We start from the raw sequence: 6835 nt of genomic DNA, 5'->3' as shown, positions 1-6835 counted from the left end.
AAAAAAGCCATGAGAGAAAAGTCTGAACACTAGGAGGAGTTTGTGTTCAACTTTGTGGACAGCATTGTCCTTTGGGGGATCCTCCTGACAGGAGGCTATCGGATGAGTTAGAGCTAGAAAGGGAGGCACAGTATCTCAGGGTAGGGAAACAAGGTAGCTGCCCAGCTTGGGGCAGAGGAGAGGAGAGCATCATAGCCCATTAGGGATGGGATGGGATGGGATGGTATCATGAGGTGTGGGCATGCCTTTGAGTCCTTTCTCTAGGTGTGTGTGTGTGTGTGTGTGTGTGTGTGTGTGTGTGTGTGTATAAGCTAAGGGGCAAAGCAGCATCAGGCTCAGGCCTCAGCTTCCAGATAATGAAATCTTTAACTTTCCTTCACTTTGGCTGTGGCCTTGATAGAAAGGTAGTAATCAAGGAATAGGGTGAGAAGTCCTCAGTTTCTCCTGCCCTGCTCTCTGGTCCCTTGCCCCTTCCTTCTGTCCCTTTTTGCCTGGTCTGCAGTGACAAGGGGATAGTGCTTTGAGAATCCTTCCTGTGGACCCGAAGCCCTAGACCACCTGCGTGACTTACTGTTTCCAAACACCGACAAAACATCTAGGAACCACACCTTCACTGGGCAGGACTCCCTCCCCTTACACAGCCCAGCCCTCTGACACCCCTGGTGAGGTCACACTCCACTTCCAAAGTCCATCTCCACAGGGTTCGGCCTCCTCAGGGGCTTCCCAGACTCCCCAGTGGAAGTATCCTTCCCTGAAAACCATCAGATGCTTGTCAATCACTGTGGGTAGGTGATGAGAGACCTAACCCCTCCCCTTACGAATCTTCAAATGTACAAGGTTGGGAGACCTGGAATCAGACAGACTTCAGCTCTCCCCCACTCAGCTATGGAACCTGTGTACATACATCGCCCAGGGCTTGTGATGGGCAAGGCAGGAGGGGCCCACGTGCCCACCCCTCCTCTCTACCATATTCTTAGACATAAGCCATCACAAGACGCTGGGCTCCTAGGTTGAAACTCAGCAATCCAGGCCCAGCCCTGGTTCTCCCTGAATTTGGAGAAAGGGCCTGCAGCTGAGGCTCAGGTTCTCTGGTGTCTTGGGGCTGCCTCCCCAAATCGAAGCAGTGCCCCACTGGCTCAGGGAGGCCTGTGCATTGCATCCAAACCCACCTCTGTCCTGAGAAGAGGTGGAGAAGGCAGGGTGGCCAGGTAGACTCCATAAGTACTGTACGTACAGACAGACAGACAAACCCCAGCCTCCCTGGACCTGGTGACCTGGCAGACCACACAAGCACTTGTGCTCCTATTTCCTGTCTCCAGCCTCTATGCATCCTCACCCTACCCCACCCCCCCCCCCCCCCCCCCCAAAATATCCACCCAATGGGTACCAAGCAGGAGGCAACTCAGATTTCCAGAGCCCATGTGGTAACGTGGAAACAAAACAGAGAACAAGACAATGTCTTGGGGGTTCGGGGGTACCCAATCCTCCCACTGCTACTTACTACCTGCATAGCAATATGCAACTGACTGCTCCCCCTGGGCTTCGGTTTCATCATTGGTAGAACACAGTGACAGTGTTAACAGCACCAGCTTTGTTGGGAGACTTGGCTGAGATCATCTCTGCAGAGCGCCTAGCCCACAGAAGGTGCGCAATAAACGGTGACTAAGTTTTAGCTACTGGAGGTGTTGCTGAGGACCATGAAATGGGATGCAAGACACCTGGCTTCGAGGTTCAGCTCAGCCTATAATTATCCATGTGATGATAAGATGTCTTGTTTGCATTTGCGCAGGAGGGCGAGCGGAAAAGATAGTCTCTAAGGTTTCTCTCCTCTCGACTTTCCCTGATTGCTTCCCGCTCCTGTCAACTCCTAGTCTCTGGTGAGATGTAGTTAGAAATGAGGGTTCTTTCCAGTCTAGGGCGCCACCTACTGGTAGTCTGGGCCCCCTACTGTTGGCAGTCACGGCAGGATTTTCTTTCTGCGTTCATTTCTCCGGGTAAAGCCAATCTAGACAGCGGCTCTTGGAAGGGAAAGGGTTTATGTAGGAACATGGAGATGAAAACACTCCGTGGACTCTACTATCTGATGTGCAAACTGATGAGGGACTGAAGGCCCAAAGGCGTTGAAGTCAAAGGAGCTGGGGAGGGAGAGGCTGTATCCTTACCTGGGGGAGGGCAGAGTTCAGGTGGCGCTGGAGCTGGTCTCGCTCGTGAAGGGCATCCTGGAGCCGGCTCTGTGTGGCTACCAAAGTTTCCTGACTCTCCCGAAGGGACTCCAGCAACTTCTCTCGTTCATCCAGCATGTTCACCATCAGCTGCTCAAAGTTGGCGTCAGCGTCCGCACCGTGGGGGGGCCCCAGGGGGTCCCCCTCATTGATTGTGGGCATCACCTCACACATGGTGGGGATGGACAGAGCCTTCTCAGCGTCGGGTCAGGGGATGGGGAAAACTCACAGGGTTGGCACCTGCAGAAGGACCCGGGGCATGGGTCTCAGAACAGGCAGTGCCAGGCAAGTGGACAGGTGGGTAGGGGCTTCTCCCATGGCATCAGTTGCTCTTGCTCTGAAAGAAGCCTGGGGCCTGCAGTGTCCCTGTGGAATGGAGCCAGAAGGCCTGGCTTAACCTTTCAGGGCTGGGGCTGGGTGCCCTGTGTCCCCACACAAGCGGGAGGCATCGGCGTGTGGCCATGACAGGCTGGGCGAGCCGGGCTGGGAGGCAACCCTTGTCTTAGACTGAGCACCAGAGCTTGGCAGAATCCCAGCTGGGTCTAGCAACACCCATGGTTTCTGGAGGGCGGAGTGGTCTGTGGGAGAAGAGAGTGCTGTGAGGACCAGCTAAAGAGAGAAGGGCATCAGGGGAGGGGCAGAGGAGGCAGGCCCCGAACCAGAGTGGGAGAGAGTGGGAGTGTTGGCATATACCCTCTCTCGGGGCTTACTCACCTTGGTGGCACCTCATTAGTTTTCCCAAAGAATGCACATGCCTCCTGCCTCGCCTCTGTGCCTGCAGCCCCTGCCTCCCACCCCCTGCAGCTGTCAGAAGTGCAGCCGCAGTGGTGCCCCACCCACGTGGCTTGCTGGCCAAATATAGAAATGATTCAGTCAGCGGTAGGGGAGCAGCCGGCAGGCTGCCCAGAGTCCTCCTGAGACCTGAAGGTGGGAGGAGAGGAAATGGGGTCTCTGCACCCCCCCCCATAGCCTTCTCTCTCACATTCCAGCCAAGGCAGGTTACAGAAGGGGTTAAAAGGCTTAGAGGATGGGAGTCCCACAGAATACGGCTGAAGTCTTGGAGAGGTACAGCCTGGGCACTGGGGCAGGCAGAGAGCCCTGACCTGCTAGGATGCCCATAATTCAGGGATGAGGCTGGCTTGTCATTGCCCACTTCTGAAGTCTGCCAAGGAGAATTTGTGCAAACCTAGTAGATCCGCAGCCTCCACCTCTTTGTTGGGGACTGAATGACAGAGAAGCTCCAGGTCTATGTGGGGGTGGGAATGAATGTGGTGCTTCCAGAGGGAGACCTCGTGTGAGGCAGCCTACTCCTAGGAATCTACTCCCTTGGTCTAGGTAACTTCCCACTGCTGGTGCTACCAACCAGCTCATGAGCATATGCACAGCCCAGGGACCCAGTAGTCACAGCAAAGAACGGCTGGATATGGCAGTCGGGATACACCTGGGAATTTCTCTGCCCACCTTCAGTTTTTAACCTCCCTGGCCAGGGTTAGGCCACCGGCTTCATCAGTTCTCAGAGGGAGTGTCTTCAGGTGGCTCACTGGAGGAGAACTCCAAAACCACATAAAAGTCCCAACACAATGATGGGTACCCTGGAGAACTACATCAGTGGTGCTGTCCTCTCTGCCTTACACACCCCCTTCTAAATACGTAGGGGCAGCCTATGCACATTTTAACAGGTAAAGATAGGCATCTTGGAGGGTCAAGATCCAGTATGAGAGAGAGAGAGAGATGAGACATGAGCTTCTGGCAGAGCTGAGCCCAACGGGAAAATAGAGTCCTAATAAAATAGGCAAAAATGGGAGACTGGTGAGGAGGAGACAGAGAAGCAGCTAGAAAACCCCAGAGCTCACAGACATTTCCAGGGGAGCCACAGCTCAAGCAGGCACCACACACACACACACACACACACACACACACACACACACACACACACGAAGGCAGGGGTGAGGAGCAGACAAGGGAACATGGAGAGACCTAGGGCAAACACACATCCTCCCAGATGGAGAAATAGACATGGGGATCCTTTCCACCAGCTGAACCAAGGTGGAAAGTTGTGGTCAGGCAGCCCATGCTCCCTCCCCAACCCAGAGCAGCTGGGAACACAGGAGATGGACTGCCGCTCCACTCTCATAAGCTGCCCTCTGGGATGCTAACAACAGCAATTTCTCCCCCCGCCCCAGTGTTTCAGAACCCCTTCACCCTGAGTGCTCCAGGCTGTGGAGACTGAAAGTCCCAGGGTCCCATCTTCCCTCTCCAAACACATCAACAGCAGATTCACATTCTCTCTACGGCACCACACACCTCTTAATTTTATTTTTTTCCCAAGGTTTTTTGTTTTTGTTTTTTGTTTGTTTTTTTCCAAGAAAGCTTGAAAGAGAAGAGAAGGCTAGGCCCAGGCCCCTTGTATAGAAGTAGTCCTGTGGACAAGAGCAGTATGGAGCTTGGGGTGTGGCTCATTGATACAGGGCTTACCTGCTATGCACAAGGTCCTAGCCTTGGTCACTAGAGGGGGATAGAGGGGGAAAGAAAGGAAAAGAAATGTGGGAAAGGGAGTGGGGAGCGGGAGAATATTCTCAGAAACTCTCGGCACCCTGCAGATGGCTTCAGGGCCAGATTCCCAGGGATCCTGCAATATAGCACAAAGAAGTCTAGAGCCAGGCCTTAGGAAATCAGGGTGCAGTTTTACCAGAGTCCAGCTGCATGAACTCGGCTATGGTACCACTCCTGACGCCTGGGCTGTAAGAAGGAGCCTGCAGCCCTTGTTTTGTCTGGCTTTGGGGAGAAAGTACCCTACTATGTCAGAGGAGGAACTGCCTTCATATGGGGCTAAGGAAAGCCTGGGTGTTTGCGACGCTCCTGTTCACGGCCATGTCACATGATGGCACCCCACCTCATCTGGAAAGTTTCTTTTAAGAAATGATGCTCAAGTTCCCAGGTGAGACCAGGGTGAACAGTGTAAGGTGCTGGCCAGTTGGTGCAACCCAGCCTCCCCAAATCCTCTTGGCCCCTCTGACAACTGACAAGCCGACTTCGGAGCCAAGAGCCTTTTCCCAGCCTCCCTGCAAACCAGGCGCCAGGTGGCACCTTCACTTCCTCTGGTGAAATGGCACCTAGAGCTGGCTGGAGATGAGCCCAGAGAAGGGTGCCAGGCAGGAAGCCCTGGAGGACCGTGAAGGACCTCCTACCCACCCCAATCATTACACCATGGGTGAGCCAAAGAAACTTTAGACTAGCCACATGGGGGACCACTGGTGTCTCTGGCTCCGCAGCCAGCTTTAAATAGTGCAATTATCATCTCAGCCTAGCAGAAGCTGCAACTCCCAAACTCACAGGTCTTGATTCAGAAGAGAAAGTGCCAGTCCCCAAAGCCAGCATTTGCAAGGGGCTTTGCCAGGAAGGGTGTGGGGCAGGCTGTGAACAGCAGAAGAAGGCTCAAGAGTGAGTGGGTGTGAGTGTGTGTTGAGGAGGAGGGGTGTCTGAAAAGTAGGCCTCTGGCTTCGGAAACATAAAAGGCAATCTCTGAGGCATCTTTGGCTTCCCTAAAGTCACCCCCCTTTTCCCCTGACAAACAGGAGGGATGGACACTCCAGTCTGATGCTCTGGCTGGCTATGTATTCACACAGGCCTGGCTCCCTACTGCCCGACCAGATGGCAGGCCTCACCACTTGCCTAGCTTAGCAAAGAAGACAGCAAAGCTGATCGGAACTACGCCCATACCTGAATAGACCATGAGCTGAAGAAGGAGCATCAGGGCAGGAGCTTCTTCAAAGCCAGCAGGCCAAGAGGAGGGTCTTACACGCCCTAGACTAAGGGGGGGGGGGCAAGTCTAAGGACATGGAAGTGGTGACCCAGAAAAATGAGGATCATGGTTGCCACGATGATGTGTAGACATTTATCACATGCTAGAATGGTGTTACTTCATCCTCACAGCTCCTCGCAAGGAAGACACAATCCCTCTACCCATGTCTCAGATATGATAACTGAGACTTGGGTCACATATGTAAGCCCCCACAGACAAAAGGGAAAATCAGGATTAGAGGTGTAGCTAACACCAAAGTGGGGCAGGTCTTTCAGGCTTCTTGTCGTCCCTGAGAATGCCCTGTCTCACACCCATGAGGATGACGGAGACAGGTGGCCTGTGAGGAACTAGCTTAGGCCCTTCCTCTGACATTGTCCTCAAGCCTGGGGAGGGTCTGCATCATCATTCACAAAGGTGGTCATTTCCCTACTGGCATGACCTGTCTCCAGAGCCCCACCCACTTCCTCCTGCCTCAGCTGACTTCACACAGAATCATGTCTTTTCTGTGTCACCCACTACCAACTCACTTGCACGCTCTAATCACACTCCCCACCCCTCCCGAGTTCTGGAATCCCTTAACCCCAGTGGCACCAACAACCATCTGCTCGTGCCCTCAGACTGCTCACCTGCCTTCTCTCTCTCTCTCTCTCTCTCTCTCTCTCTCTCTCTCTCTCTCTTGGTTTTTTGAGACAGGGTTTCTCTGTGTAGCTTTGCGCCTTTCCTAGAACTCAATTTGGAGACCAGGCTGGCCTTGAACTCACAGAGATCCACCTGCCTCTGCCTCCCGAGTGCTGGGATTAAAGGTGTGCGA

This window comes from Onychomys torridus, chromosome 11 (assembly GCF_903995425.1).
Source record: "Onychomys torridus chromosome 11, mOncTor1.1, whole genome shotgun sequence".
Lineage (NCBI taxonomy): Eukaryota > Metazoa > Chordata > Mammalia > Rodentia > Cricetidae > Onychomys > Onychomys torridus.
This window is presented reverse-complemented; position numbering follows the sequence as displayed.